Here is a 12,012-nt window from a genome sequence, read left to right as displayed (position 1 = left end):
GCCCTACCACGTCCTTCGCCCAACACGGAGCTACTTATAGACGAGGCTGGCAGGCGGTTTACAAACCGCCTGCGCGCGTGCGGCGCACGAGCAGTTGCGTGGCAAACGACCGTGTCTGCAGCCCAAAACACCGCCGAGGCATGCCGCCCACGCAGCGCGCCGCTTCAGCGGGCGCCGCAGGACGGACTCGTAGCCTGGCAGAGGGCATCGTCTCGTGTGGCGTCGCCCCTGCCCCAACTGGAGTGGCCCAGTCTTTTCGGGGCAGAGACTGCGAAGCACTTGGACCGACGGCGGACTACGACGGAACGCTTCAGCCCCGCCAACGGGCAAACCCACGCTTTCGAAGGAGACATTTTCCGCTTCGCGGCGACTATTCCGTCGTGCAGTTTTCTTCGCGCTCGCAGACGGCGCACTCGCGTAACCGCATCACTACCGCTTCGGGGCGCACCCTTGTCCTCCCCGTTCCGCGCAAGAATTTTTTCCGATTCCTATTCCTGCGACGAAACCCAGACTAGGGCGCCTGCACCCGTGCGGTGACGCGGACGAGTGACCTTTTTGCAAGAGCTCGACGTACTCCGAAGGCAAACAACGCAACGTGCGATCACGCTCGCTTAGCGCACGGCGCGGGAATCGGCCGGCATTTGCTTCCCGCGTTTGTCCGTGCACGCAAGCTTCCGACTCTCTCGCAAACGTGCGCGCTACTGCTGTCGCAACAGACGTTTGCGCCTCGCGATTCAGACCGCACTTTCCCTGCAGGTGTCCGACTCCATCCTGCGGCGGTCTCTTCGGAGGCGCGCACTAGCCGCGCTGCAGTAGTACAATGCCTCGTTTCCGTCTCTGCGAAGTTTTGGCACAACAGTTCAGTTCGCCACCGTCTCCCTCACGTGAGGCCGCTGGCGCGTGGCTTCAGCACTCAACGTACTGTCCGTGATGCCGACGCGGTCAAAACGAGTCGACGGACGCACGTTCCCTTGTGCGCCGAAGGCTCTCTTGATATGTGATCCGACCCTCAGACAGACGAAGCCAAGGGAAGACCCAAGGCCGCAATGTGCGTTCAAAGAATCAGTGCTCAGTGTGTCCTGCAATTCACACCAAGTCTCGCAGCTGGCTGCGTTCTTCATCGACCCGAGAACCGAGTGATCCACCGCTTAGAGTCGTGAAAAGTAGTTTGTTCAATTCCGTACAGTACAACCAGGGTTTTAGGCACGTGGCGTCTCCCTGTGTGTGGTTTCGAAGGGCACCTTTCTGCGCGCGCTCCTCGAGTCTGCGCGCTCTTTCGACAGCCGCGTCTCAGACAGCTGGTAGCATATAGGCGCACCACACCCTGCTACTTGCGTGTTGCGTTTCCAGCTAAACCCCGCGAGCCTTTGTGTGCACGTAAGCCTCCACTCTGTATGCACCAGGATCAGATGTAGGACCAAGATGCAGTGGAGCCGCTCACGGCTACACACCCGCGGGGGCGTGGCTCCCCTTACCACGTCTTTTTCTTTTTTGCGAGCACTCGAAGCCGGTTTTCCCTGCCCACCACCCACCGGACCCGTGTGCTACGTGTGCACGTTCACATTGCTCCACGAAAATTGGAAAAAAGCCGCAAGGCCATGAGGGGGCACGAGCAGCTGTGGAGTCTTTCACGGCGACACGGCCACGGGTGGGGTCTCGCCCCCATCGACGTGTCTCGCTTTTAGTCATCAGAAGGGTACTCAAATTGACCACAATGTCCCTAACACACAAACACGCTTTCGCATCGGCGGATTGCCGCAGCACACCCGCTGCTGATCCGACAGTCTACTTGAGACGACGGACAAGAGCCCGGCGCGCGTACTCGCGCGGCTCTCCAAAACCACTCGGCCAGTGCCAGGGACAGCTTTCGGCGCCGGAGCCGCAACAATTCTACTCGAGGCGGAAGACGAAGCCAGCAAGAGCCTGGCCGCAAGTGCGTTCAAGTTTCGAGACTTCAGTCCCTCGTCTGTCCGTAAATCCTCTTTCGACGTGCGGCGCCTTCCCAAAGCGCACAAGTCCGTTAACCGCGGAACGCGTCCGACGTAGCAAAGCCGCGTTTCCTCTCGTACTTCGCAGCAGCGCCGCCTTTCCCTCGGCGGCGGGCGAATAGCCTGCCAACGTCGTCGCATTCAACCGCGATCTCGACATCTCGCGCGTCACGAGCAGGAGCCGACCGGCAGCCTCCGGCCCTGTCGGGCTCGGTGGCACTTGCCGCGGAGGACGGGAGGGCGTTATGGGCCACGGTTCCTATTGTACTTGGCAGCCACACCCTCGTACCGCCAGTTCCATGACCGACCGAATGCCGCGCCGTTCCTTCAGTACTTGGGCAGCAACATAGTCGGGTCGTTACTCCATACTCGCCGCAGGAAGCGACCGGCAGCCGCCAGCCTTTTCAGACTCGGCGGCGTTTGCCGCGGAGGACGGGAGAGCGCTTGCACCGCAGTTCCAACTATGAATGATGGATGGCAGGCAGCTTTAGCTCTCGACCGCCAGTTCCTTGACCGACCTCTACCGTTCCTCTCGTACTGGGCAAAGCTTTGTCGGGTCGTCTTACTCCCATTCCGCGCATGAGCGTCGAGGCGGACTGAAAGCCCACCCATGAAAGTGCGTTACGCCGTTTGTACCCACGGGCGCGGCCAAGCCAACCGTCCAAGGTTGCAGCCGCCGCCCGCTGGGCGCAACAAATTGGGCACGGGGCGCCCCTCAGAATTCAGGCAGTCCCCGCGCATGTTCGGGTATAGCCGTCCCCGCGTCCAAGCGGGGACAGCGGCGGAAAGCGTCGGGCGCAGCGAGCCGCTCCACCCACACGGGGCAGAAACGATCGTCACCCTTCACAGTCCGGTAATGATCCTTCCGCAGGTTCACCTACGGAAACCTTGTTACGACTTTTACTTCCTCTAAATGATCAAGTTTGGTCATCTTTCCAACAGACCGGCGCAACCGAAAGGCCGCGCCGGACATCGGTCCGAAGACCTCACTAAATCATTCAATCGGTAGTAGCGACGGGCGGTGTGTACAAAGGGCAGGGACGTAATCAACGCGAGCTTATGACTCGCGCTTACTGGGAATTCCTCGTTCAAGGGGAACAATTGCAAGCCCCTATCCCAATCACGAAAGAAGTTCCACGGGTTACCCAGTCTTTTCAGACAGGGATAAAGACACGCTGCTTCCTTCAGTGTAGCGCGCGTGCGGCCCCGGACATCTAAGGGCATCACAGACCTGTTATTGCTCTGTTTCGTGCGGCTAGGAGCCGCTTGTCCCTCTAAGAAGGTTGTAAGGTGCTGGGAACCCCGCACCTATTTAATAGGCTAGAGTCTCGTTCGTTATCGGAATTAACCAGACAAATCGCTCCACCAACTAAGAACGGCCATGCACCACCATCCACCGAATCAAGAAAGAGCTCTCAATCTGTCAATCCTCCCAGTGTCCGGGCCGGGTAAGTTTTCCCGTGTTGAGTCAAATTAAGCCGCAGGCTCCACTCCTGGTGGTGCCCTTCCGTCAATTCCTTTAAGTTTCAGCTTTGCAACCATACTTCCCCCGGAACCCAAATACTTTGGTTTCCCGGAAGCTGCCCGCCGAGTCATTTGAGTAACTCAGGCGGATCGCTGGTTGGCATCGTTTATGGTCAGAACTAGGGCGGTATCTGATCGCCTTCGAACCTCTGACTTTCGTTCTTGATCAAAGAAAACATTCTTGGCAAATGCTTTCGCAGTAGTTCGTCTTGCGACGGTCCAAGAATTTCACCTCTAGCGCCGCAATACGAATGCCCCCGTCTGTCCCTCTTAATCATTACCTCGTATTCCAAAAACCAACAGAACAGAAACGAGGTCTTGTTCTATTATTCCATGCAAGTTTATTCAGGCGACTCGCCTGCGTTGAGCACTCTAATTTTTTCAAAGTAAAAGCACCGGCCTTCTCGAGGCACACAATGAAGTGCACCAAGAAAGGACCGGCATGATGTTCAGTCCGAGCCGTCGCATCGGGTAGATGCACTACTCGTCTGGAACTGAGATCCAACTACGAGCTTTTTAACCGCAGCAGCTTTAGTATACGCTATTGGAGCTGGAATTACCGCGGCTGCTGGCACCAGACTTGCCCTCCAATTGATCCTCGTTAAAGGATTTAGAGTGTACTCATTTCAATTACGGGGCCTCAAAAGAGTCCCGTATTGTTATTTTTCGTCACTACCTCCCCGTGCCGGGAGTGGGTAATTTGCGCGCCTGCTGCCTTCCTTGGATGTGGTAGCCGTTTCTCAGGCTCCCTCTCCGGAATCGAACCCTGATTCTCCGTTACCCGTAACAACCATGGTAAGCAAGTAACCTACCATCGAAAGTTGATAAGGCAGACACTTGAAAGAAACGTCGCCGGCTCGTGGCCATGCGATCAGCACAAAGTTATCCAGAGTCACCACACAATACGGGCCGAAACCCGATCGATCTTGGTCTAATAAAAGCACCCGTCGCCCAAAGGGCTTCAGGCTCACTGCATGTATTAGCTCTAGAATTGCCACAGTTATCCAAGTAGGAAGAAACGATCTAAGGAACCATAACTGATTTAATGAGCCATTCGCGGTTTCGCCTTATTTCGGCATGTACTTAGACATGCATGGCTTAATCTTTGAGACAAGCATATGATTACTGGCAGGATCAACCAGGTAATCGTTCAACTGCGCGTCCAGCCATGCCGGACGCCGTTGTTGCGACGCCGAGGCCACCTTCAGGCGCCTCAGCACGCTTCGTTTTTGCAAAGCCCACCTCTTTGCACAGTCCGAGATGACGGCGTTCGAGCTCGCTACGGCGCCCTCCCCGCAGGGCTGGGTATCGCCACGCGGCAAGAAGCACGCACACTCTCGATAGATTCGTTGCGTCGACTCGGTCACGGCTTGCGGGATTTGCCATCAGCCCGCAGCACTGGTGGACCGATCGGCGCTTGCAACGTAGCCGAGACGGCAAAGCCGCCAAGCGACGGGTCACGCCCGCGCCTTCGGCGCTTTCTTATTTGACTCGTCCGAGGACGATGCGGAACACACCTCGATATCGTGGATACGGCGTCGTCCGACAACCAGCCCCTAACGCATCAAGCGGATGAGGCTGCAGACGATTGCCGAGGGATCCACGGGAGAGGCTCCGGGGACACGCTTGACGGGCACGGAGCCCGCCGCATATCAGACACCCAGGTCGCACGCACTCGGGGGGCGACTGCACTCCAACCCCCATATAATAGCAGCGATAAGTACCCAGACCTCCATGGGGCCGTACTCGTGGCATTTTCGACGGGGATTTGGCGGAAATCGTGCCGCACCTTGACGAACTTTGAAAGTTTACGTCGGCTGCACAGGGCCGAAGTCGTGAAAACCAACACCGCGCAAGAGGGTCGTGATCGTCAATGTTTCGCCAGCGGCGAGTACGGCTTCGCGAATATTCACGTGCCTGAACCACCGCGCATCCTGTGCTGACTTTCACGGCGAACGAGCTTTCCGCTGCCGCACTTTCTCTGCAAACGTTGTGCCACGCACGGTGCTGTGCTCCATGACCGTTGTTTTGGACGGTGGCTTGCGTACTCGTCGGCGTATTTCCACCTCTCGCGTGCACCACGGTGCCCCAGCTCACCGATACAAGGCAAACGTGCGAGCCGCTTTCGGTATTTCCACGGAAAAGTTGCGCTGAACGTCGCTTGCGCGCGCCGCCCCGGCTGACGCGGCTTTCGGACTTTGTCTCTGCGAGCGGTCGCGTACTCGTCGGCGCAATTCCCGACGTCGCCGCAGTGCGTGAATCGCACAAAACGCACCCGGACACCACAAATTGAAAAGTGGTACGATGTCGGCCGGGGCCGCATACCTCTATATAATAGCAGCGATAAGTACCCAGACCTCCATGGGGCCGTACTCGTGGCCGCCGGCGGCAGTTAGCGCCGAAAGAAATTCCTCATTTTTGCTTTTCAAGCCGTGTTTCTGCCTCTCGCGTGCACCACGGTGCCCCAGCTCACCGATACAAGGCAAACGTGCGAGCCGCTTTCGGTATTTCCACGGAAAAGTTGCGCTGAACGTCGCTTGCGCGCGCCGCCCCGGCTGACGAGCTTTCGGACTTTGTCTCTGCGAGCGGTCGCGTACTCGTCGGCGCAATTCCCGACGTCGCCGCAGTGCGTGAATCGCACAAAACGCACCCGGACACCACAAATTGAAAAGTGGTACGATGTCGGCCGGGGCCGCATACCTCTATATAATAGCAGCGATAAGTACCCAGACCTCCATGGGGCCGTACTCGTGGCCGCCGGTGGCAGTTAGCGCCGAAAGAAATTCCTCATTTTCTCTTTTTAAGCCGTCTTTCCACCTCTCGCGTGCACGACGGTGCCCCAGCTCACCGATACAAGGCAAACGTGCGAGCCGCTTTCGGTATTTCCACGGAAAAGTTGCGCTGAACGTCGCTTGCGCGCGCCGCCCCGGCTGACGAGCTTTCGGACTTTGTCTCTGCGAGCGGTCGCGTACTCGTCGGCGCAATTCCCGACGTCGCCGCAGTGCGTGAATCGCACAAAACGCACCCGGACACCACAAATTGAAAAGTGGTACGATGTCGGCCGGGGCCGCATACCTCTATATAATAGCAGCGATAAGTACCCAGACCTCCATGGGGCCGTACTCGTGGCCGCCGGCTGGCAGTTAGCGCCGAAAGAAATTCCTCATTTTCTCTTTTCAAGCCGTCTTTCCACCTCTCGCGTGCACCGACGGTGCCCCAGCTCACCGATACAAGGCAAACGTGCGAGCCGCTTTCGGTATTTCCACGGAAAAGTTGCGCTGAACGTCGCTTGCGCGCGCCGCCCCGGCTGACGAGCTTTCGGACTTTGTCTCTGCGAGCGGTCGCGTACTCGTCGGCGCAATTCCCGACGTCGCCGCAGTGCGTGAATCGCACAAAACGCACCCGGACACCACAAATTGAAAAGTGGTACGATGTCGGCCGGGGCCGCATAGCTCTATATAATAGCAGCGATAAGTACCCAGACCTCCATGGGGCCGTACTCGTGGCCGCCGGCGGCAGTTAGCGCCGAAAGAAATTCCTCATTTTCTCTTTTCAAGCCGTCTTTCCACCTCTCGCGTGCACCACGGTGCCCCAGCTCACCGATACAAGGCAAACGTGCGAGCCGCTTTCGGTATTTCCACGGAAAAGTTGCGCTGAACGTCGCTTGCGCGCGCCGCCCCGGCTGACGAGCTTTCGGACTTTGCCTCTGCGAGCGGTCGCGTACTCGTCGGCGCAATTGCCGACGTCGCCGCAGTGCGTGAATCGCACAAAACGCACCCGGACACCGCAAATTGAAAAGTGGTACGATGTCGGCCGGGGCCGCATAGCTCTATATAATAGCAGTGATAAGTACCCAGACCTCCATGGGGCCGTACTCGTGGCCGCCGGCGGCAGTTAGCGCCGAAAGAAATTCCTCATTTTCTCTTTTCAAGCCGTCTTTCCACCTCTCGCGTGCACCACGGTGCCCCAGCTCACCGATACAAGGCAAACGTGCGAGCCGCTTTCGGTATTTCCACGGAAAAGTTGCGCTGAACGTCGCTTGCGCGCGCCGCCCCGGCTGACGAGCTTTCGGACTTTGTCTCTGCGAGCGGTCGCGTACTCGTCGGCGCAATTCCCGACGTCGCCGCAGTGCGTGAATCGCACAAAACGCACCCGGACACCACAAATTCAAAAGTGGTACGATGTCGGCCGGGGTTGCATACCTCTATATAATAGCAGCGATAAGTACCCAGACCTCCATGGGGCCGTACTCGTGACCGCCGGCGGCAGTTAGCGCCGAAAGAAATTCCTCATTTTTGCTTTTCAAGCCGTCTTTCCACCTCTCGCGTGCACCACGGTGCCCCAGCTCACTGATACAAGGCAAACGTGCGAGCCGCTTTCGGTATTTCCACGGAAAAGTTGCGCTGAACGTCGCTTGCGCGCGCCGCCCCGGCTGACGCAGTTTCGGACTTTGTCAACACGGGCACTCGCCGCTTTGTCAGCGCCATCTCTTAACTGTGCGCCCTGTTTGAACGGCTACTAGCGTTCTGGAAAGCGTCCGTCCGAATTGATACACCACTTTGGCCTCGGTAGCGCTGCGATTTATGCTTCAAATTTGCGTGAAACGCTGCTTGCGCTTCCCGCCCCTGCTGATGCGATTTCGGATTTTGTAGCTGCAGGCGGGCTGTAGCTATAAAATTTGTGTGAATGCATCTGCGCGAAGCAAGTGCCCCGCTTGGTCCTCTTGCGGCATTTAACGTGAGTGTAATTCTTTCAGTTAATATGCAATACGAAGCCTCGAGCCACTTGGTATTATTGGAGGGACAGTGAGACCAATTTTGTTAAGAAATTGTTTAGAAACGATGAGGACGTGCACCTTCCAGCCATCTGCCTTCCCCATCAAAAAGTGTCCTTGCTGCGCGTAATTGGAACAAACGCTTTTCCGGGTGCATTTCAATGCAAACACACCTGTTTCTTTGCGTAAAAAAAAAAAAAAAATACAGATAATACTGCGGTTTTGCGTGCCAAAACCGCGGTCTGATTATGATGCACGCCGTAGTGGACAACTCCGAAATAAATTAGACTACCTGGGGTTCCTTTAACGTGCTCCTACACCTTAGTGCACGGTTTATTTTTTTTTCTGCCCCAACGAAAAGCGGCTGCCGTGGCTGGGATTCGATCCCATGACCTCGCGCTCAGTAGCCAAACGCTATACCCACTGAGCAAACACGGCTGGTTTGTTTCTTTGTGTATTTGCTTTTGTTAGCTGTCTTTTTTTTTCAGTTTAGTTGTAACTGCTTTGCTGTTTATTCACTGTCATATACAAGGTATAATAAAGCAAGCCACTTTTTGTTTCTTCTTTTTTTTTTTGTATTTCTTGCCAAGAGGTTCGAGCTGTTTTTATTCCCCGGCCGCCACTGTCATCATGAAATCGAGTGTTACCTTGCGCCGTCTAGGTTTTTTACGCTATGGCGACGGACTTCGCGCTTGCTATTTCCGTAGATAGGTGGCGGTAACGTGTTTTCGCATCCATATCAACAGTCACTGGCCACCGCTGGTATTATTTAAACAAGTGTTCCAGCTTTCTTACGCTATGACGCACTTCGGCGTTCTTATTTCCGTACATCCATGACGTGATTTTGACTCTTTCAGTGTGGGCGCTCCTGTGTGTGTGTGCGCGCGCGCGTGCGTGCTTGCGTACGTGCGTGCGTGTATATACGTACATACATACATTTATACAGGATTTTTATGTGACTAGAACCGATGATGTTATTGACAGCGGGCAGCCACAACTCAATGAAACCAATGACATATGTGTTGCTGTCATGTGACGCTCCTTATGTTAAGTTTTATGTTGCGCCTAATTAGTTAATCAATAAGGATTAATTGCGGAAAATGTTTATTATTCACTTTAGGGCCAATTACGTTTCATTTCGTTCTTGAGGGCATTTCAAAACGACCCATCTTTTTCTTTTTTTTTTTTTTTTTTTTTTTTTGCAGCCACACACATCCAGTGTGGTGAATTATTCCGGCGTTTATTGAAAGCCCGCGAAATGTGAAATAACCCCACGTGACTGAGCTTATGTGCTACTCTATTGCGTGCACACACACACAGTCACTCACACACGCATATATATATACGGGGGGCTTCAGCGAACACTTTCAAAAACTCTTCAATAGTGTCTGTGGCACAATGCCCAAGTCTAGTTCATGAGCTGGTCTGCTCTAAGTGGCGGACATTACTTGCACAAGCAATTGAAATGCTTAGCCGAATAATAATGAAACAGTCACTAATTAGGTTAACTAATTACCTGATGGACCACGTTGGAATGTACAAATTGTAGCCGTGGAGTTTGCAAGGCGGATCCACTCGAAACGAATTCTCGGGATGACAACAGTTTCGAGATATTGATGTAGATAATAATGAAAGCAGCTCTCGCGTGCACCACGGTGCCCCGGCTCACCGATTCAAGGAAAACGTGAGAGCCGCTTTTGATATTACCACGGACAAGTTGCACGGAACGTCGCTTGCACGCGCCGCCCGGCTAATGTTGTTTAGGACTTTCTCAACACGGGCGCTCGCCGCTTTGTCAGCGCCATCTCATAACTGTGCGCCCTGTTTGAACGGCTACTAGCGTTCTGGAAAGCGTCCGTCCGAATTGATACACCACTTTGGCCTCGGTAGCGCTGCGATTTATGCTTCAAATTTGCGTGAAACACTGCTTGCGCGTCCCGCCCCTGCTGATGCGATTTCGGATTTTGTAGCTGCATGCGGGCTATAGCTATAAAATTTGGGCGAATGCACCTGCGCGAAGCAAGTGCCCCGCTTGGTCCTTATGCGGCATTTAACGTGAGTGTAATTCTTTCAGTTAATATGCAATACGAAGCCTCGAGCCACTTGGTATTATTGGAGGGACAGTGAGACCAATTTTGTTTAGAAATTGTTTAGAAACGATGAGGACGTGCACCTTCCAGCCATCTGCCTTCCCCATCATAAAGCGTCCTTGCTGCGCGTAATTGGAACAAACGCTTTTTCGGGCGCCCTTCAATGCAAACACACCTGTTTCTTTGCGTAAAAAAAAAAAAAAACAGATAATACTGGGGTTTTGCGTGCCAAAACCGTGGTCTGATTATGAGGCACGCCGTAGTGGACAACTCCGAAATAAATTAGACTACCTGGGGTTCTTTAACGTGCTCCTACACCTTAGTGCACGGTTTATTTATTTATTTTTTTTTTTTTTCATTTCGCCCCCATCGAAAAGCGGCTGCCGTGGCTGGGATTCGATCCCATGACCTCGCGCTCAGTAGCCAAACGCTATACCTACTGAGCAAACACGGCTGGTTTGTTTCTTTGTGTATTTGCTTTTGTTAGCTGTCTTTTTTTTTTCAGTTTAGTTGTAACTGCTTTGCTGTTTATTCACTGTCATATACAAGGTATAATAAAGCAAGCCACTTTTTGTTTCTTCTTTTTTTTTGTATTTCTTGCCAAGAGGTTCGAGCTGTTTTTATTCCCCGGCCGCCACTGTCATCATGAAATCGAGTGTTACCTTGCGCCGTCTAGGTTTTTTACGCAATGGCGACGGACTTCGCGCTTGCTATTTCCGTAGATAGGTGGCGGTAACGTGTTTTCGCATCCATATCAACAGTCACTGGCCACCGCTGGTATTATTTAAACAAGTGTTCCAGCTTTCTTACGCTATGACGCACTTCGGCGTTCTTATTTCCGTACATCCATGACGTGATTTTGACTCTTTCAGTGTGGGCGCTCCTGTGTGTGTGTGCGCGCGCGCGTGCGTGCTTGCGTACGTGCGTGCGTGTATATACGTACATACATACATTTATACAGGATTTTTATGTGACTAGAACCGATGATGTTATTGACAGCGGGCAGCCACAACTCAATGAAACCAATGACATATGTGTTGCTGTCATGTGACGCTCCTTATGTTAAGTTTTATGTTGCGCCTAATTAGTTAATCAATAAGGATTAATTGCGGAAAATGTTTATTATTCACTTTAGGGCCAATTACGTTTCATTTCGTTCTTGAGGGCATTTCAAAACGACCCATCTTTTTTTTTTTTTTTTTTTTTTTTTTTTTTTTGCAGCCACACACATCCAGTGTGGTGAATTATTCCGGCGTTTATTGAAAGCCCGCGAAATGTGAAATAACCCCACGTGACTGAGCTTATGTGCTACTCTATTGCGTGCACACACACACAGTCACTCACACACGCATATATATATATATATATATATATATATATATATACAGCGGGCTTCAGTGAACACTTTCAAAAACTCCTAAAGGTTGCCTGTGGCAGAATGCCCAAGTCTAGTTCATGAGCTGGTCTGCTCTAAGTGGCGGACATTACTTGCACAAGCAATTGAAATGCTTAGCCGAATAATAATGAAACAGTCACTAATTAGGTTAACTAATTACCTGATGGACCACGTTGGAATGTACAAATTGTAGCCGTGGAGTTTGCAAGGCGGATCCACTCGAAACGAATTCTCGGGATG

At 53.4% G+C, this 12,012-nt stretch overlaps 2 non-coding genes across 2 annotated transcripts; both read right to left on the bottom strand.

Annotated features, from left to right (window-relative positions):
• Positions 1–1,003: 1,003 nt before the first annotated feature.
• LOC119446998 (5.8S ribosomal RNA) lies at positions 1,004–1,156 on the bottom strand. The gene has a single exon (XR_005190896.1). It is a non-coding gene; the product is annotated as a 5.8S ribosomal RNA (ribosomal RNA).
• Positions 1,157–2,842: 1,686 nt separating this feature from the next.
• LOC119446991 (small subunit ribosomal RNA) lies at positions 2,843–4,657 on the bottom strand. Its single transcript, XR_005190891.1, has one exon. It is a non-coding gene; the product is annotated as a small subunit ribosomal RNA (ribosomal RNA).
• Positions 4,658–12,012: the final 7,355 nt, after the last annotated feature.

Source organism: Dermacentor silvarum, chromosome 3 (genome assembly GCF_013339745.2).
Source record: "Dermacentor silvarum isolate Dsil-2018 chromosome 3, BIME_Dsil_1.4, whole genome shotgun sequence".
In the NCBI taxonomy this organism is placed as follows: Eukaryota; Metazoa; Arthropoda; class Arachnida; order Ixodida; family Ixodidae; genus Dermacentor; species Dermacentor silvarum.
This window is presented reverse-complemented; position numbering and strand designations above follow the sequence as displayed.